Here is a 21,931-nt window from a genome sequence, read left to right on the forward strand (position 1 = left end):
TGGAGCCGTTTGAGGACTATGCTGGAAAAGGAAATATCTTCACATAAAAACTGAACAGAAGCATTCTCAGAAACTTCTTTGTGTTGAGTGCATTCAACTCACAGACTTGAACTTACCTATAGAAAGAGCAGTTCTGAAACACTCTTTTGGTAAAATCTGCAAGGGGATATTTGGAGCACTTCGAGGCCTGTGCAGGGTTTTGGAATATCTTCACCTAAAAGCTACAGAGAAGCATTCTCAGAAAGTTCTTCATGATGCATTCATTCAACTCACAGAGTTGAACCTTCCTTTTGATAGAACAGTTTTGAAACACTCTTTTTGTAGGATCTGCAAGAGGATATTTGGAGCGTTTTGAGGCCTATGCTGGAAAAGGAAATATCTTCACATAAAAACTAGACAGAAGCATTCTCAGAAACTTCTGTGTGATGAGTGCATTCAACTCACAGACTTGAACGTTCCTCTCGAAAGAGCAGTTTTGAAACACTCCTTTTGTAGAATCTGCAAGTGTTTATTTGGAGCGCTTTGAGGCCTATGTTGGAAAAGGAAATATCTTCACATAAAAACTAGACAGAAGCATTCTCAGAAACTTCTTTGTGATGAGTGCATTCTACTCACAGTGTTGAAGCTTGCTTTTGATAGAGCAGTTTTGAAACACTCTTTTTGTAGAATCTGCAAGTGGATATTTGGAGCGCTTTGAGGCCTATGCTGGAAAAGGAAATGTCTTCACATAAAAACTAGACAGAAGCATTCTCAGAAACTTCTTTGTGATGAGTGCATTCTACTCACGGTGTTGAAGCTTGCTTTTGATAGAGCAGTTTTGAAACACTCTTTTTGTAGAATCTGCAAGTGGATATTTGGAGCGCTTTGAGGCCTATGCTGGAAAAGGAAATATCTTCACATAAAAACTAGACAGAAACATTCTAGGAAACTTCTGTATGATAAGTGCATTCAACTCACAGACTTGAACGTTCCTTTTGATAGAACTCTTTTGAAACACTCCTTTTGTAGAATTTGCAAGTGTTTATTTGGAGCGCTTTGAGGCCTAAGCTGGAAAAGGAAATATCTTCACCTAAGAACTAGACAGAAGCATTCTCAGAAACTTCTTTCTGGTGAGTGCATTCAACACACAGACTTGAACCTTGCTTTTGAAAGAGCAGCTTTGAAACACACTTTTCGTAGAATCTGCAAGTGGATATTTGGAGCGCTTTGAGGCCTATGCTGGGAAATGAAATCTCTTCACCTAAAAACTAGACAGAAGCATTCTGAGAAACTTCTGTGTGATGAGTGCATTCAACTCACAGACTTGAACGGTCCCTTTGATAGAACAGTTTGGAAACACTCCTTTTGTAGAATCTGCATGTGTTTATTTGGAGTTCTTTGAGGCCTATGCTGGAAAAGGAAATATCTTCATATAAAAACTAGATGGAAGCATTCTCAGAAACTTCTTTGTGATGAGTTCATTCAACTCACAGAGTTGAACCTACCAATTGATAGAGAAGTTTGGAAACACTCTTTTTGTAGAATCTGCAAGTGGATATTTGGAGCCGTTTGAGGCCTATGCTGGAAAAGGAAATATCTTCAGATAAAAACTGAACAGAAGCATTCTCAGAAACTTCTTTGTGTTGAGTGCATTCAACTCACAGACTTGAACTTACCTATAGAAAGAGCAGTTCTGAAACACTCTTTTGGTAAAATCGGCAAGGGGTTATTTGGAGCACTTCGAGGCCTGTGCTGGGTTTTGGAATATCTTCACCTAAAAACTACAGAGAAGCATTCTCAGAAAGTTCTTCATGATGCATTCATTCAACTCACAGAGTTGAACCTTCCTTTTGATAGAACAGTTTTGAAACACTCTTTTTGTAGAATCTGCAAGAGGATATTTGGAGCGTTTTGAGGCCTATGCTGGAAAAGGAAATATCTTCACATAAAAACTAGACAGAAGCATTCTCAGAAACTTCTGTGTGATGAGTGCATTCAACTCACAGACTTGAACGTTCCTCTCGAAAGAGCAGTTTTGAAACACTCCTTTTGTAGAATCTGCAAGTGTTTATTTGGAGCGCTTTGAGGCCTATGTTGGAAAAGGAAATATCTTCACATAAAAACTAGACAGAAGCATTGTCAGAAACTTCTTTGTGATGAGTGCATTCTACTCACAGTGTTGAAGCTTGCTTTTGATAGAGCAGTTTTGAAACACTCTTTTTGTAGAATCTGCAAGTGGATATTTGGAGCGCTTTGAGGCCTATGCTGGAAAAGGAAATGTCTTCACATAAAAACTAGACAGAAGCATTCCAGGAAACTTCTGTATGATAAGTGCATTCAACTCACAGACTTGAACATTCCTTTTGATAGAACTCTTTTGAAACACTCCTTTTGTAGAATTTGCAAGTGTTTATTTGGAGCGCTTTGAGGCCTAAGCTGGAAAAGGAAATATCTTCACCTAAGAACTAGACAGAAGCATTCTCAGAAACTTCTTTCTGATGAGTGCATTCAACACACAGACTTGAACCTTGCTTTTGAAAGAGCAGCTTTGAAACACACTTTTCGTAGAATCTGCAAGTGGATATTTGGAGCGCTTTGAGGCCTATGCTGGGAAATGAAATCTCTTCACCTAAAAACTAGACAGAAGCATTCTGAGAAACTTCTGTGTGATGAGTGCATTCAACTCACAGACTTGAACGTTCCCTTTGATAGAACAGTTTGGAAACACTCCTTTTGTAGAATCTGCATGTGTTTATTTGGAGTTCTTTGAGGCCTATGCTGGAAAAGGAAATATCTTCATATAAAAACTAGATGGAAGCATTCTCAGAAACTTCTTTGTGATGAGTTCATTCAACTCACAGAGTTGAACCTACCAATTGATAGAGAAGTTTGGAAACACTCTTTTTGTAGAATCTGCAAGTGTATATTTGGAGCCGTTTGAGGACTATGCTGGAAAAGGAAATATCTTCACATAAAAACTGAACAGAAGCATTCTCAGAAACTTCTTTGTGTTGAGTGCATTCAACTCACAGACTTGAACTTACCTATAGAAAGAGCAGTTCTGAAACACTCTTTTGGTAAAATCTGCAAGGGGATATTTGGAGCACTTCGAGGCCTGTGCTGGGTTTTGGAATATCTTCACCTAAAAGCTACAGAGAAGCATTCTCAGAAAGTTCTTCATGATGCATTCATTCAACTCACAGAGTTGAACCTTCCTTTTGATAGAACAGTTTTGAAACACTCTTTTTGTAGGATCTGCAAGAGGATATTTGGAGCGTTTTGAGGCCTATGCTGGAAAAGGAAATATCTTCACATAAAAACTAGACAGAAGCATTCTCAGAAACTTCTGTGTGATGAGTGCATTCAACTCACAGACTTGAACGTTCCTCTCGAAAGAGCAGTTTTGAAACACTCCTTTTGTAGAATCTGCAAGTGTTTATTTGGAGCGCTTTGAGGCCTATGTTGGAAAAGGAAATATCTTCACATAAAAACTAGACAGAAGCATTCTCAGAAACTTCTTTGTGATGAGTGCATTCTACTCACAGTGTTGAAGCTTGCTTTTGATAGAGCAGTTTTGAAACACTCTTTTTGTAGAATCTGCAAGTGGATATTTGGAGCGCTTTGAGGCCTATGCTGGAAAAGGAAATGTCTTCACATAAAAACTAGACAGAAGCATTCTCAGAAACTTCTTTGTGATGAGTGCATTCTACTCACGGTGTTGAAGCTTGCTTTTGATAGAGCAGTTTTGAAACACTCTTTTTGTAGAATCTGCAAGTGGATATTTGGAGCGCTTTGAGGCCTATGCTGGAAAAGGAAATATCTTCACATAAAAACTAGACAGAAACATTCTAGGAAACTTCTGTATGATAAGTGCATTCAACTCACAGACTTGAACGTTCCTTTTGATAGAACTCTTTTGAAACACTCCTTTTGTAGAATTTGCAAGTGTTTATTTGGAGCGCTTTGAGGCCTAAGCTGGAAAAGGAAATATCTTCACCTAAGAACTAGACAGAAGCATTCTCAGAAACTTCTTTCTGGTGAGTGCATTCAACACACAGACTTGAACCTTGCTTTTGAAAGAGCAGCTTTGAAACACACTTTTCGTAGAATCTGCAAGTGGATATTTGGAGCGCTTTGAGGCCTATGCTGGGAAATGAAATCTCTTCACCTAAAAACTAGACAGAAGCATTCTGAGAAACTTCTGTGTGATGAGTGCATTCAACTCACAGACTTGAACGGTCCCTTTGATAGAACAGTTTGGAAACACTCCTTTTGTAGAATCTGCATGTGTTTATTTGGAGTTCTTTGAGGCCTATGCTGGAAAAGGAAATATCTTCATATAAAAACTAGATGGAAGCATTCTCAGAAACTTCTTTGTGATGAGTTCATTCAACTCACAGAGTTGAACCTACCAATTGATAGAGAAGTTTGGAAACACTCTTTTTGTAGAATCTGCAAGTGGATATTTGGAGCCGTTTGAGGCCTATGCTGGAAAAGGAAATATCTTCAGATAAAAACTGAACAGAAGCATTCTCAGAAACTTCTTTGTGTTGAGTGCATTCAACTCACAGACTTGAACTTACCTATAGAAAGAGCAGTTCTGAAACACTCTTTTGGTAAAATCGGCAAGGGGTTATTTGGAGCACTTCGAGGCCTGTGCTGGGTTTTGGAATATCTTCACCTAAAAACTACAGAGAAGCATTCTCAGAAAGTTCTTCATGATGCATTCATTCAACTCACAGAGTTGAACCTTCCTTTTGATAGAACAGTTTTGAAACACTCTTTTTGTAGAATCTGCAAGAGGATATTTGGAGCGTTTTGAGGCCTATGCTGGAAAAGGAAATATCTTCACATAAAAACTAGACAGAAGCATTCTCAGAAACTTCTGTGTGATGAGTGCATTCAACTCACAGACTTGAACGTTCCTCTCGAAAGAGCAGTTTTGAAACACTCCTTTTGTAGAATCTGCAAGTGTTTATTTGGAGCGCTTTGAGGCCTATGTTGGAAAAGGAAATATCTTCACATAAAAACTAGACAGAAGCATTGTCAGAAACTTCTTTGTGATGAGTGCATTCTACTCACAGTGTTGAAGCTTGCTTTTGATAGAGCAGTTTTGAAACACTCTTTTTGTAGAATCTGCAAGTGGATATTTGGAGCGCTTTGAGGCCTATGCTGGAAAAGGAAATGTCTTCACATAAAAACTAGACAGAAGCATTCCAGGAAACTTCTGTATGATAAGTGCATTCAACTCACAGACTTGAACATTCCTTTTGATAGAACTCTTTTGAAACACTCCTTTTGTAGAATTTGCAAGTGTTTATTTGGAGCGCTTTGAGGCCTAAGCTGGAAAAGGAAATATCTTCACCTAAGAACTAGACAGAAGCATTCTCAGAAACTTCTTTCTGATGAGTGCATTCAACACACAGACTTGAACCTTGCTTTTGAAAGAGCAGCTTTGAAACACACTTTTCGTAGAATCTGCAAGTGGATATTTGGAGCGCTTTGAGGCCTATGCTGGGAAATGAAATCTCTTCACCTAAAAACTAGACAGAAGCATTCTGAGAAACTTCTGTGTGATGAGTGCATTCAACTCACAGACTTGAACGTTCCCTTTGATAGAACAGTTTGGAAACACTCCTTTTGTAGAATCTGCATGTGTTTATTTGGAGTTCTTTGAGGCCTATGCTGGAAAAGGAAATATCTTCATATAAAAACTAGATGGAAGCATTCTCAGAAACTTCTTTGTGATGACTTCATTCAACTCACAGAGTTGAACCTACCAATTGATAGAGAAGTTTGGAAACACTCTTTTTGTAGAATCTGCAAGTGGGTATTTGGAGCCGTTTGAGGCCTATGCTGGAAAAGGAAATATCTTCACATAAAAACTGAACAGAAGCATTCTCAGAAACTTCTTTGTGTTGAGTGCATTCAACTCACAGACTTGAACTTACCTATAGAAAGAGCAGTTCTGAAACACTCTTTTGGTAAAATCGGCAAGGGGTTATTTGGAGCACTTCGAGGCCTGTGCTGGGTTTTGGAATATCTTCACCTAAAAACTACAGAGAAGCATTCTCAGAAAGTTCTTCATGATGCATTCATTCAACTCACAGAGTTGAACCTTCCTTTTGATAGAACAGTTTTGAAACACTCTTTTTGTAGAATCTGCAAGAGGATATTTGGAGCATTTTGAGGCCTATGCTGGAAAAGGAAATATCTTCACATAAAAACTAGACAGAAGCATTCTCAGAAACTTCTGTGTGATGAGTGCATTCAACTCACAGACTTGAACGTTCCTCTCGAAAGAGCAGTTTTGAAACACTCCTTTTGTAGAATCTGCAAGTGTTTATTTGGAGCGCTTTGAGGCCTATGTTGGAAAAGGAAATATCTTCACATAAAAACTAGACAGAAGCATTCTCAGAAACTTCTTTGTGATGAGTGCATTCTACTCACAGTGTTGAAGCTTGCTTTTGATAGAGCAGTTTTGAAACACTCTTTTTGTAGAATCTGCAAGTGGATATTTGGAGCGCTTTGAGGCCTATGCTGGAAAAGGAAATGTCTTCACATAAAAACTAGACAGAAGCATTCTCAGAAACTTCTTTGTGATGAGTGCATTCTACTCACAGTGTTGAAGCTTGCTTTTGATAGAGCAGTTTTGAAACACTCTTTTTGTAGAATCTGCAAGTGGATATTTGGAGTGCTTTGAGGCCTATGCTGGAAAAGGAAATGTCTTCACAGAAAAACTAGACAGAAACATTCCAGGAAACTTCTGTATGATAAGTGCATTCAACTCACAGACTTGAACGTTCCTTTTGATAGAACTCTTTTGAAACACTCCTTTTGTAGAATTTGCAAGTGTTTATTTGGAGCGCTTTGAGGCCTAAGCTGGAAAAGGAAATATCTTCACCTAAGAACTAGACAGAAGCATTCTCAGAAACTTCTTTCTGGTGAGTGCATTCAACACACAGACTTGAACCTTGCTTTTGAAAGAGCAGCTTTGAAACACACTTTTCGTAGAATCTGCAAGTGGATATTTGGAGCGCTTTGAGGCCTATGCTGGGAAATGAAATCTCTTCACCTAAAAACTAGACAGAAGCATTCTGAGAAACTTCTGTGTGATGAGTGCATTCAACTCACAGACTTGAACGGTCCCTTTGATAGAACAGTTTGGAAACACTCCTTTTGTAGAATCTGCATGTGTTTATTTGGAGTTTTTGAGGCCTATGCTGGAAAAGGAAATATCTTCATATAAAAACTAGATGGAAGCATTCTCAGAAACTTCTTTGTGATGAGTTCATTCAACTCACAGAGTTGAACCTACCAATTGATAGAGAAGTTTGGAAACACTCTTTTTGTAGAATCTGCAAGTGGATATTTGGAGCCGTTTGAGGCCTATGCTGGAAAAGGAAATATCTTCAGATAAAAACTGAACAGAAGCATTCTCAGAAACTTCTTTGTGTTGAGTGCATTCAACTCACAGACTTGAACTTACCTATAGAAAGAGCAGTTCTGAAACACTCTTTTGGTAAAATCGGCAAGGGGTTATTTGGAGCACTTCGAGGCCTGTGCTGGGTTTTGGAATATCTTCACCTAAAAACTACAGAGAAGCATTCTCAGAAAGTTCTTCATGATGCATTCATTCAACTCACAGAGTTGAACCTTCCTTTTGTTAGAACAGTTTTGAAACACTCTTTTTGTAGAATCTGCAAGAGGATATTTGGAGCGTTTTGAGGCCTATGCTGGAAAAGGAAATATCTTCACATAAAAACTAGACAGAAGCATTCTCAGAAACTTCTGTGTGATGAGTGCATTCAACTCACAGACTTGAACGTTCCTCTCGAAAGAGCAGTTTTGAAACACTCCTTTTGTAGAATCTGCAAGTGTTTATTTGGAGCGCTTTGAGGCCTATGTTGGAAAAGGAAATATCTTCACATAAAAACTAGACAGAAGCATTCTCAGAAACTTCTTTGTGATGAGTGCATTCTACTCACAGTGTTGAAGCTTGCTTTTGATAGAGCAGTTTTGAAACACTCTTTTTGTAGAATCTGCAAGTGGATATTTGGAGCGCTTTGAGGCCTATGCTGGAAAAGGAAATGTCTTCACATAAAAACTAGACAGAAGCATTCTCAGAAACTTCTTTGTGATGAGTGCATTCTACTCACAGTGTTGAAGCTTGCTTTTGATAGAGCAGTTTTGAAACACTCTTTTTGTAGAATCTGCAAGTGGATATTTGGAGCGCTTTGAGGCCTATGCTGGAAAAGGAAATGTCTTCACATAAAAACTAGACAGAAACATTCCAGGAAACTTCTGTATGATAAGTGCATTCAACTCACAGACTTGAACGTTCCTTTTGATAGAACTCTTTTGAAACACTCCTTTTGTAGAATTTGCAAGTGTTTATTTGGAGCGCTTTGAGGCCTAAGCTGGAAAAGGAAATATCTTCACCTAAGAACTAGACAGAAGCATTCTCAGAAACTTCTTTCTGGTGAGTGCATTCAACACACAGACTTGAACCTTGCTTTTGAAAGAGCAGCTTTGAAACACACTTTTCGTAGAATCTGCAAGTGGATATTTGGAGCGCTTTGAGGCCTATGCTGGGAAATGAAATCTCTTCACCTAAAAACTAGACAGAAGCATTCTGAGAAAGTTCTGTGTGATGAGTGCATTCAACTCACAGACTTGAACGGTCCCTTTGATAGAACAGTTTGGAAACACTCCTTTTGTAGAATCTGCATGTGTTTATTTGGAGTTCTTTGAGGCCTATGCTGGAAAAGGAAATATCTTCATATAAAAACTAGATGGAAGCATTCTCAGAAACTTCTTTGTGATGAGTTCATTCAACTCACAGAGTTGAACCTACCAATTGATAGAGAAGTTTGGAAACACTCTTTTTGTAGAATCTGCAAGTGTATATTTGGAGCCGTTTGAGGACTATGCTGGAAAAGGAAATATCTTCAGATAAAAACTGAACAGAAGCATTCTCAGAAACTTCTTTGTGTTGAGTGCATTCAACTCACAGACTTGAACTTACCTATAGAAAGAGCAGTTCTGAAACACTCTTTTGGTAAAATCTGCAAGGGGATATTTGGAGCACTTCGAGGCCTGTGCTGGGTTTTGGAATATCTTCACCTAAAAACTACAGAGAAGCATTCTCAGAAAGTTCTTCATGATGCATTCATTCAACTCACAGAGTTGAACCTTCCTTTTGATAGAACAGTTTTGAAACACTCTTTTTGTAGAATCTGCAAGAGGATATTTGGAGCGTTTTGAGGCCTATGCTGGAAAAGGAAATATCTTCACATAAAAACTAGACAGAAGCATTCTCAGAAACTTCTGTGTGATGAGTGCATTCAACTCACAGACTTGAACGTTCCTCTCGAAAGAGCAGTTTTGAAACACTCCTTTTGTAGAATCTGCAAGTGTTTATTTGGAGCGCTTTGAGGCCTATGTTGGAAAAGGAAATATCTTCACATAAAAACTAGACAGAAGCATTCTCAGAAACTTCTTTGTGATGAGTGCATTCTACTCACAGTGTTGAAGCTTGCTTTTGATAGAGCAGTTTTGAAACACTCTTTTTGTAGAATCTGCAAGTGGATATTTGGAGCGCTTTGAGGCCTATGCTGGAAAAGGAAATGTCTTCACATAAAAACTAGACAGAAGCATTCTCAGAAACTTCTTTGTGATGAGTGCATTCTACTCACGGTGTTGAAGCTTGCTTTTGATAGAGCAGTTTTGAAACACTCTTTTTGTAGAATCTGCAAGTGGATATTTGGAGCGCTTTGAGGCCTATGCTGGAAAAGGAAATATCTTCACATAAAAACTAGACAGAAACATTCTAGGAAACGTCTGTATGATAAGTGCATTCAACTCACAGACTTGAACGTTCCTTTTGATAGAACTCTTTTGAAACACTCCTTTTGTAGAATTTGCAAGTGTTTATTTGGAGCGCTTTGAGGCCTAAGCTGGAAAAGGAAATATCTTCACCTAAGAACTAGACAGAAGCATTCTCAGAAACTTCTTTCTGGTGAGTGCATTCAACACACAGACTTGAACCTTGCTTTTGAAAGAGCAGCTTGGAAACACACTTTTCGTAGAATCTGCAAGTGGATATTTGGAGCGCTTTGAGGCCTATGCTGGGAAATGAAATCTCTTCACCTAAAAACTAGACAGAAGCATTCTGAGAAACTTCTGTGTGATGAGTGCATTCAACTCACAGACTTGAACGGTCCCTTTGATAGAACAGTTTGGAAACACTCCTTTTGTAGAATCTGCATGTGTTTATTTGGAGTTCTTTGAGGCCTATGCTGGAAAAGGAAATATCTTCATATAAAAACTAGATGGAAGCATTCTCAGAAACTTCTTTGTGATGAGTTCATTCAACTCACAGAGTTGAACCTACCAATTGATAGAGAAGTTTGGAAACACTCTTTTTGTAGAATCTGCAAGTGGATATTTGGAGCCGTTTGAGGCCTATGCTGGAAAAGGAAATATCTTCAGATAAAAACTGAACAGAAGCATTCTCAGAAACTTCTTTGTGTTGAGTGCATTCAACTCACAGACTTGAACTTACCTATAGAAAGAGCAGTTCTGAAACACTCTTTTGGTAAAATCGGCAAGGGGTTATTTGGAGCACTTCGAGGCCTGTGCTGGGTTTTGGAATATCTTCACCTAAAAACTACAGAGAAGCATTCTCAGAAAGTTCTTCATGATGCATTCATTCAACTCACAGAGTTGAACCTTCCTTTTGATAGAACAGTTTTGAAACACTCTTTTTGTAGAATCTGCAAGAGGATATTTGGAGCGTTTTGAGGCCTATGCTGGAAAAGGAAATATCTTCACATAAAAACTAGACAGAAGCATTCTCAGAAACTTCTGTGTGATGAGTGCATTCAACTCACAGACTTGAACGTTCCTCTCGAAAGAGCAGTTTTGAAACACTCCTTTTGTAGAATCTGCAAGTGTTTATTTGGAGCGCTTTGAGGCCTATGTTGGAAAAGGAAATATCTTCACATAAAAACTAGACAGAAGCATTCTCAGAAACTTCTTTGTGATGAGTGCATTCTACTCACAGTGTTGAAGCTTGCTTTTGATAGAGCAGTTTTGAAACACTCTTTTTGTAGAATCTGCAAGTGGATATTTGGAGCGCTTTGAGGCCTATGCTGGAAAAGGAAATGTCTTCACATAAAAACTAGACAGAAGCATTCCAGGAAACTTCTGTATGATAAGTGCATTCAACTCACAGACTTGAACATTCCTTTTGATAGAACTCTTTTGAAACACTCCTTTTGTAGAATTTGCAAGTGTTTATTTGGAGCGCTTTGAGGCCTAAGCTGGAAAAGGAAATATCTTCACCTAAGAACTAGACAGAAGCATTCTCAGAAACTTCTTTCTGATGAGTGCATTCAACACACAGACTTGAACCTTGCTTTTGAAAGAGCAGCTTTGAAACACACTTTTCGTAGAATCTGCAAGTGGATATTTGGAGCGCTTTGAGGCCTATGCTGGGAAATGAAATCTCTTCACCTAAAAACTAGACAGAAGCATTCTGAGAATCTTCTGTGTGATGAGTGCATTCAACTCACAGACTTGAACGTTCCCTTTGATAGAACAGTTTGGAAACACTCCTTTTGTAGAATCTGCATGTGTTTATTTGGAGTTCTTTGAGGCCTATGCTGGAAAAGGAAATATCTTCATATAAAAACTAGATGGAAGCATTCTCAGAAACTTCTTTGTGATGACTTCATTCAACTCACAGAGTTGAACCTACCAATTGATAGAGAAGTTTGGAAACACTCTTTTTGTAGAATCTGCAAGTGGGTATTTGGAGCCGTTTGAGGCCTATGCTGGAAAAGGAAATATCTTCACATAAAAACTGAACAGAAGCATTCTCAGAAACTTCTTTGTGTTGAGTGCATTCAACTCACAGACTTGAACTTACCTATAGAAAGAGCAGTTCTGAAACACTCTTTTGGTAAAATCGGCAAGGGGTTATTTGGAGCACTTCGAGGCCTGTGCTGGGTTTTGGAATATCTTCACCTAAAAACTACAGAGAAGCATTCTCAGAAAGTTCTTCATGATGCATTCATTCAACTCACAGAGTTGAACCTTCCTTTTGATAGAACAGTTTTGAAACACTCTTTTTGTAGAATCTGCAAGAGGATATTTGGAGCATTTTGAGGCCTATGCTGGAAAAGGAAATATCTTCACATAAAAACTAGACAGAAGCATTCTCAGAAACTTCTGTGTGATGAGTGCATTCAACTCACAGACTTGAACGTTCCTCTCGAAAGAGCAGTTTTGAAACACTCCTTTTGTAGAATCTGCAAGTGTTTATTTGGAGCGCTTTGAGGCCTATGTTGGAAAAGGAAATATCTTCACATAAAAACTAGACAGAAGCATTCTCAGAAACTTCTTTGTGATGAGTGCATTCTACTCACAGTGTTGAAGCTTGCTTTTGATAGAGCAGTTTTGAAACACTCTTTTTGTAGAATCTGCAAGTGGATATTTGGAGCGCTTTGAGGCCTATGCTGGAAAAGGAAATGTCTTCACATAAAAACTAGACAGAAGCATTCTCAGAAACTTCTTTGTGATGAGTGCATTCTACTCACAGTGTTGAAGCTTGCTTTAGATAGAGCAGTTTTGAAACACTCTTTTTGTAGAATCTGCAAGTGGATATTTGGAGTGCTTTGAGGCCTATGCTGGAAAAGGAAATGTCTTCACAGAAAAACTAGACAGAAACATTCCAGGAAACTTCTGTATGATAAGTGCATTCAACTCACAGACTTGAACGTTCCTTTTGATAGAACTCTTTTGAAACACTCCTTTTGTAGAATTTGCAAGTGTTTATTTGGAGCGCTTTGAGGCCTAAGCTGGAAAAGGAAATATCTTCACCTAAGAACTAGACAGAAGCATTCTCAGAAACTTCTTTCTGGTGAGTGCATTCAACACACAGACTTGAACCTTGCTTTTGAAAGAGCAGCTTTGAAACACACTTTTCGTAGAATCTGCAAGTGGATATTTGGAGCGCTTTGAGGCCTATGCTGGGAAATGAAATCTCTTCACCTAAAAACTAGACAGAAGCATTCTGAGAAACTTCTGTGTGATGAGTGCATTCAACTCACAGACTTGAACGGTCCCTTTGATAGAACAGTTTGGAAACACTCCTTTTGTAGAATCTGCATGTGTTTATTTGGAGTTTTTGAGGCCTATGCTGGAAAAGGAAATATCTTCATATAAAAACTAGATGGAAGCATTCTCAGAAACTTCTTTGTGATGAGTTAATTCAACTCACAGAGTTGAACCTACCAATTGATAGAGAAGTTTGGAAACACTCTTTTTGTAGAATCTGCAAGTGGATATTTGGAGCCGTTTGAGGCCTATGCTGGAAAAGGAAATATCTTCAGATAAAAACTGAACAGAAGCATTCTCAGAAACTTCTTTGTGTTGAGTGCATTCAACTCACAGACTTGAACTTACCTATAGAAAGAGCAGTTCTGAAACACTCTTTTGGTAAAATCGGCAAGGGGTTATTTGGAGCACTTCGAGGCCTGTGCTGGGTTTTGGAATATCTTCACCTAAAAACTACAGAGAAGCATTCTCAGAAAGTTCTTCATGATGCATTCATTCAACTCACAGAGTTGAACCTTCCTTTTGTTAGAACAGTTTTGAAACACTCTTTTTGTAGAATCTGCAAGAGGATATTTGGAGCGTTTTGAGGCCTATGCTGAAAAAGGAAATATCTTCACATAAAAACTAGACAGAAGCATTCTCAGAAACTTCTGTGTGATGAGTGCATTCAACTCACAGACTTGAACGTTCCTCTCGAAAGAGCAGTTTTGAAACACTCCTTTTGTAGAATCTGCAAGTGTTTATTTGGAGCGCTTTGAGGCCTATGTTGGAAAAGGAAATATCTTCACATAAAAACTAGACAGAAGCATTCTCAGAAACTTCTTTGTGATGAGTGCATTCTACTCACAGTGTTGAAGCTTGCTTTTGATAGAGCAGTTTTGAAACACTCTTTTTGTAGAATCTGCAAGTGGATATTTGGAGCGCTTTGAGGCCTATGCTGGAAAAGGAAATGTCTTCACATAAAAACTAGACAGAAGCATTCTCAGAAACTTCTTTGTGATGAGTGCATTCTACTCACAGTGTTGAAGCTTGCTTTTGATAGAGCAGTTTTGAAACACTCTTTTTGTAGAATCTGCAAGTGGATATTTGGAGCGCTTTGAGGCCTATGCTGGAAAAGGAAATGTCTTCACATAAAAACTAGACAGAAACATTCCAGGAAACTTCTGTATGATAAGTGCATTCAACTCACAGACTTGAACGTTCCTTTTGATAGAACTCTTTTGAAACACTCCTTTTGTAGAATTTGCAAGTGTTTATTTGGAGCGCTTTGAGGCCTAAGCTGGAAAAGGAAATATCTTCACCTAAGAACTAGACAGAAGCATTCTCAGAAACTTCTTTCTGGTGAGTGCATTCAACACACAGACTTGAACCTTGCTTTTGAAAGAGCAGCTTTGAAACACACTTTTCGTAGAATCTGCAAGTGGATATTTGGAGCGCTTTGAGGCCTATGCTGGGAAATGAAATCTCTTCACCTAAAAACTAGACAGAAGCATTCTGAGAAACTTCTGTGTGATGAGTGCATTCAACTCACAGACTTGAACGGTCCCTTTGATAGAACAGTTTGGAAACACTCCTTTTGTAGAATCTGCATGTGTTTATTTGGAGTTCTTTGAGGCCTATGCTGGAAAAGGAAATATCTTCATATAAAAACTAGATGGAAGCATTCTCAGAAACTTCTTTGTGATGAGTTCATTCAACTCACAGAGTTGAACCTACCAATTGATAGAGAAGTTTGGAAACACTCTTTTTGTAGAATCTGCAAGTGTATATTTGGAGCCGTTTGAGGACTATGCTGGAAAAGGAAATATCTTCAGATAAAAACTGAACAGAAGCATTCTCAGAAACTTCTTTGTGTTGAGTGCATTCAACTCACAGACTTGAACTTACCTATAGAAAGAGCAGTTCTGAAACACTCTTTTGGTAAAATCTGCAAGGGGATATTTGGAGCACTTCGAGGCCTGTGCTGGGTTTTGGAATATCTTCACCTAAAAACTACAGAGAAGCATTCTCAGAAAGTTCTTCATGATGCATTCATTCAACTCACAGAGTTGAACCTTCCTTTTGATAGAACAGTTTTGAAACACTCTTTTTGTAGAATCTGCAAGAGGATATTTGGAGCGTTTTGAGGCCTATGCTGGAAAAGGAAATATCTTCACATAAAAACTAGACAGAAGCATTCTCAGAAACTTCTGTGTGATGAGTGCATTCAACTCACAGACTTGAACGTTCCTCTCGAAAGAGCAGTTTTGAAACACTCCTTTTGTAGAATCTGCAAGTGTTTATTTGGAGCGCTTTGAGGCCTATGTTGGAAAAGGAAATATCTTCACATAAAAATTAGACAGAAGCATTCTCAGAAACTTCTTTGTGATGAGTGCATTCTACTCACAGTGTTGAAGCTTGCTTTTGATAGAGCAGTTTTGAAACACTCTTTTTGTAGAATCTGCAAGTGGATATTTGGAGCGCTTTGAGGCCTATGCTGGAAAAGGAAATGTCTTCACATAAAAACTAGACAGAAGCATTCCAGGAAACTTCTGTATGATAAGTGCATTCAACTCACAGACTTGAACATTCCTTTTGATAGAACTCTTTTGAAACACTCCTTTTGTAGAATTTGCAAGTGTTTATTTGGAGCGCTTTGAGGCCTAAGCTGGAAAAGGAAATATCTTCACCTAAGAACTAGACAGAAGCATTCTCAGAAACTTCTTTCTGATGAGTGCATTCAACACACAGACTTGAACCTTGCTTTTGAAAGAGCAGCTTTGAAACACACTTTTCGTAGAATCTGCAAGTGGATATTTGGAGCGCTTTGAGGCCTATGCTGGGAAATGAAATCTCTTCACCTAAAAACTAGACAGAAGCATTCTGAGAAACTTCTGTGTGATGAGTGCATTCAACTCACAGACTTGAACGTTCCCTTTGATAGAGCAGTTTGGAAACACTCGTTTTGTAGAATCTGCATGTGTTTATTTGGAGTTCTTTGAGGCCTATGCTGGAAAAGGAAATATCTTCATATAAAAACTAGATGGAAGCATTCTCAGAAACTTCTTTGTGATGAGTTCATTCAACTCACAGAGTTGAACCTACCAATTGATAGAGAAGTTTGGAAACACTCTTTTTGTAGAATCTGCAAGTGGATATTTGGAGCCGTTTGAGGCCTATGCTGGAAAAGGAAATATCTTCACATAAAAACTGAACAGAAGCATTCTCAGAAACTTCTTTGTGTTGAGTGCATTCAACTCACAGACTTGAACTTACCTATAGAAAGAGCAGTTCTGAAACACTCTTTTGGTAAAATCTGCAAGGGGTTATTTGGAGCACTTCGAGGCCTGTGCTGGGTTTTGGAATATCTTCACCTAAAAACTACAGAGAAGCATTCTCAGAAAGTTCTTCATGATGCATTCATTCAACTCACCCAGTTGAACCTTCCTTTTGATAGAACAGTTTTGAAACACTCTTTTTGTAGAATCTGCAAGAGGATATTTGGAGCGTTTTGAGGCCTATGCTGGAAAAGGAAATATCTTCACATAAAAACTAGACAGAAGCATTCTCAGAAACTTCTGTGTGATGAGTGCATTCAACTCACAGACTTGAACGTTCCTCTCGAAAGAGCAGTTTTGAAACACTCCTTTTGTAGAATCTGCAAGTGTTTATTTGGAGCGCTTTGAGGCCTATGTTGGAAAAGGAAATATCTTCACATAAAAACTAGACAGAAGCATTCTCAGAAACTTCTTTGTGATGAGTGCATTCTACTCACAGTGTTGAAGCTTGCTTTTGATAGAGCAGTTTTGAAACACTCTTTTTGTAGAATCTGCAAGTGGATATTTGGAGCGCTTTGAGGCCTATGCTGGAAAAGGAAATGTCTTCACATAAAAACTAGACAGAAGCATTCTCAGAAACTTCTTTGTGATGAGTGCATTCTACTCACAGTGTTGAAGCTTGCTTTTGATAGAGCAGTTTTGAAACACTCTTTTTGTAGAATCTGCAAGTGGATATTTGGAGCGCTTTGAGGCCTATGCTGGAAAAGGAAATGTCTTCACATAAAAACTAGACAGAAACATTCCAGGAAACTTCTGTATGATAAGTGCATTCAACTCACAGACTTGAACGTTCCTTTTGATAGAACTCTTTTGAAACACTCCTTTTGTAGAATTTGCAAGTGTTTATTTGGAGCGCTTTGAGGCCTAAGCTGGAAAAGGAAATATCTTCACCTAAGAACTAGACAGAAGCATTCTCAGAAACTTCTTTCTGGTGAGTGCATTCAACACACAGACTTGAACCTTGCTTTTGAAAGAGCAGCTTTGAAACACACTTTTCGTAGAATCTGCAAGTGGATATTTGGAGCGCTTTGAGGCCTATGCTGGGAAATGAAATCTCTTCACCTAAAAACTAGACAGAAGCATTCTGAGAAACTTCTGTGTGATGAGTGCATTCAACTCACAGACTTGAACGTTCCCTTTGATAGAACAGTTTGGAAACACTCCTTTTGTAGAATCTGCATGTGTTTATTTGGAGTTCTTTGAGGCCTATGCTGGAAAAGGAAATATCTTCATATAAAAACTAGATGGAAGCATTCTCAGAAACTTCTTTGTGATGAGTTCATTCAACTCACAGAGTTGAACCTACCAATTGATAGAGAAGTTTGGAAACACTCTTTTTGTAGAATCTGCAAGTGGATATTTGGAGCCGTTTGAGGCCTATGCTGGAAAAGGAAATATCTTCAGATAAAAACTGAACAGAAGCATTCTCAGAAACTTCTTTGTGTTGAGTGCATTCAACTCACAGACTTGAACTTACCTATAGAAAGAGCAGTTCTGAAACACTCTTTTGGTAAAATCGGCAAGGGGTTATTTGGAGCACTTCGAGGCCTGGGCTGGGTTTTGGAATATCTTCACCTAAAAACTACAGAGAAGCATTCTCAGAAAGTTCTTCATGATGCATTCATTCAACTCACAGAGTTGAACCTTCCTTTTGATAGAACAGTTTTGAAACACTCTTTTTGTAGAATCTGCAAGAGGATATTTGGAGCGTTTTGAGGCCTATGCTGGAAAAGGAAATATCTTCACATAAAAACTAGACAGAAGCATTCTCAGAAACTTCTGTGTGATGAGTGCATTCAACTCACAGACTTGAACGTTCCTCTCGAAAGAGCAGTTTTGAAACACTCCTTTTGTAGAATCTGCAAGTGTTTATTTGGAGCGCTTTGAGGCCTATGTTGGAAAAGGAAATATCTTCACATAAAAACTAGACAGAAGCATTGTCAGAAACTTCTTTGTGATGAGTGCATTCTACTCACAGTGTTGAAGCTTGCTTTTGATAGAGCAGTTTTGAAACACTCTTTTTGTAGAATCTGCAAGTGGATATTTGGAGCGCTTTGAGGCCTATGCTGGAAAAGGAAATGTCTTCACATAAAAACTAGACAGAAGCATTCCAGGAAACTTCTGTATGATAAGTGCATTCAACTCACAGACTTGAACATTCCTTTTGATAGAACTCTTTTGAAACACTCCTTTTGTAGAATTTGCAAGTGTTTATTTGGAGCGCTTTGAGGCCTAAGCTGGAAAAGGAAATATCTTCACGTAAGAACTAGACAGAAGCATTCTCAGAAACTTCTTTCTGATGAGTGCATTCAACACACAGACTTGAACCTTGCTTTTGAAAGAGCAGCTTTGAAACACACTTTTCGTAGAATCTGCAAGTGGATATTTGGAGCGCTTTGAGGCCTATGCTGGGAAATGAAATCTCTTCACCTAAAAACTAGACAGAAGCATTCTGAGAAACTTCTGTGTGATGAGTGCATTCAACTCACAGACTTGAACGTTCCCTTTGATAGAACAGTTTGGAAACACTCCTTTTGTAGAATCTGCATGTGTTTATTTGGAGTTCTTTGAGGCCTATGCTGGAAAAGGAAATATCTTCATATAAAAACTAGATGGAAGCATTCTCAGAAACTTCTTTGTGATGACTTCATTCAACTCACAGAGTTGAACCTACCAATTGATAGAGAAGTTTGGAAACACTCTTTTTGTAGAATCTGCAAGTGGATATTTGGAGCCGTTTGAGGCCTATGCTGGAAAAGGAAATATCTTCACATAAAAACTGAACAGAAGCATTCTCAGAAACTTCTTTGTGTTGAGTGCATTCAACTCACAGACTTGAACTTACCTATAGAAAGAGCAGTTCTGAAACACTCTTTTGGTAAAATCTGCAAGGGGTTATTTGGAGCACTTCGAGGCCTGTGCTGGGTTTTGGAATATCTTCACCTAAAAACTACAGAGAAGCATTCTCAGAAAGTTCTTCATGATGCATTCATTCAACTCACAGAGTTCAACCTTCCTTTTGATAGAACAGTTTTGAAACACTCTTTTTGTAGAATCTGCAAGAGGATATTTGGAGCATTTTGAGGCCTATGCTGGAAAAGGAAATATCTTCACATAAAAACTAGACAGAAGCATTCTCAGAAACTTCTGTGTGATGAGTGCATTCAACTCACAGACTTGAACGTTCCTCTCGAAAGAGCAGTTTTGAAACACTCCTTTTGTAGAATCTCCAAGTGTTTATTTGGAGCGCTTTGAGGCCTATGTTGGAAAAGGAAATATCTTCACATAAAAACTAGACAGAAGCATTCTCAGAAACTTCTTTGTGATGAGTGCATTCTACTCACAGTGTTGAAGCTTGCTTTTGATAGAGCAGTTTGGAAACACTCTTTTTGTAGAATCTGCAAGTGGATATTTGGAGCGCTTTGAGGCCTATGCTGGAAAAGGAAATGTCTTCACATAAAAACTAGACAGAAGCATTCCAGGAAACTTCTGTATGATAAGTGCATTCAACTCACAGACTTGAACGTTCCTTTTCATAGAACTCTTTTGAAACACTCCTTTTGTAGAATTTGCAAGTGTTTATTTGGAGCGCATTAAGGCCTAAGCTGGAAAAGGAAATATCTTCACATAAAAACTAGACAGAAACATTCTCAGAAACTTCTTTGTGTTGAGTGCATTCTACTCACAGTGTTGAAGCTTGCTTTTGATAGAGCAGTTTTGAAACACTCTTTTTGTAGAATCTGCAAGTGGATATTTGGAGCGCTTTGAGGCCTATGCTGGAAAAGGAAATGTCTTCACATAAAAACTAGACAGAAACATTCCAGGAAACTTCTGTATGATAAGTGCATTCAACTCACAGACTTGAACGTTCCTTTTGATAGAACTCTTTTGAAACACTCCTTTTGTAGAATTTGCAAGTGTTTATTTGGAGCGCTTTGAGGCCTAAGCTAGAAAAGGAAATATCTTCACCTGAGAACTAGACAGAAGCGTTCTCAGAAACTTCTTTCTGATGAGTGCATTCAACACACAGACTTGAACCTTGCTTTTGAAAGAGCAGCTTTGAAACACACTTTTCGTAGAATCTGCAAGTGGATATTTGGAGCGCTTTGAGGCCTATGCTGGGAAATGAAATCTCTTCACCTAAAAACTAGACAGAAGCATTCTGAGAAACTTCTGTGTGATGAGTGCATTCAACTCACAGACTTGAACGGTCCCTTTGATAGAACAGTTTGGAAACACTCCTTTTGTAGAATCTGCATGTGTTTATTTGGAGTTCTTTGAGGCCTATGCTGGAAAAGGAAATATCTTCATATAAAAACTAGATGGAAGCATTCTCAGAAACTTCTTTGTGATGAGTTCATTCAACTCACAGAGTTGAACCTACCAATTGATAGAGAAGTTTGGAAACACTCTTTTTGTAGAATCTGCAAGTGTATATATGGAGCCGTTTGAGGCCTATGCTGGAAAAGGAAATATCTTCACATAAAAACTGAACAGAAGCATTCTCAGAAACTTCTTTGTGTTGAGTGCATTCAACTCACAGACTTGAACTTACCTATAGAAAGAGCAGTTCTGAAACACTCTTTTGGTAAAATCTGCAAGGGGTTATTTGGAGCACTTCGAGGCCTGTGCTGGGTTTTGGAATATCTTCACCTAAAAACTACAGAGAAGCATTCTCAGAAAGTTCTTCATGATGCATTCATTCAACTCACAGAGTTGAACCTTCCTTTTGATAGAACAGTTTTGAAACACTCTTTTTGTAGAATCTGCAAGAGGATATTTGGAGCGTTTTGAGGCCTATGCTGGAAAAGGAAATATCTTCACATAAAAACTAGACAGAAGCATTCTCAGAAACTTCTGTGTGATGAGTGTATTCAACTCACAGACTTGAACGTTCCTCTCGAAAGAGCAGTTTTGAAACACTCCTTTTGTAGAATCTGCAAGTGTTTATTTGGAGCGCTTTGAGGCCTATGTTGGAAAAGGAAATATCTTCACATAAAAACTAGACAGAAGCATTCTCAGAAACTTCTTTGTGATGAGTGCATTCTACTCACAGTGTTGAAGCTTGCTTTTGATAGAGCAGTTTGGAAACACTCTTTTTGTAGAATCTGCAAGTGGATATTTGGAGCGCTTTGAGGCCTATGCTGGAAAAGGAAATGTCTTCACATAAAAACTAGACAGAAGCATTCCAGGAAACTTCTGTATGATAAGTGCATTCAACTCACAGACTTGAACGTTCCTTTTGGTAGAAATCTTTTGAAACACTCCTTTTGTAGAATTTGCAAGTGTTTATTTGGAGCGCTTTGAGGACTAAGCTGGAAAAGGAAATATCTTCACCTAAGAACTAGACAGAAGCATTCTCAGAAACTTCTTTCTGATGAGTGCATTCAACACACAGACTTGAACCTTGCTTTTGAAAGAGCAGCTTTGAAACACACTTTTCGTAGAATCTGCAAGTGGATATTTGGAGCGCTTTGAGGCCTATGCTGGGAAATGAAATCTCTTCACCT

The sequence above is a fragment of the Pongo abelii genome, chromosome 15 (genome assembly GCF_028885655.2).
Source record: "Pongo abelii isolate AG06213 chromosome 15, NHGRI_mPonAbe1-v2.0_pri, whole genome shotgun sequence".
Taxonomy (NCBI): domain Eukaryota; kingdom Metazoa; phylum Chordata; class Mammalia; order Primates; family Hominidae; genus Pongo; species Pongo abelii.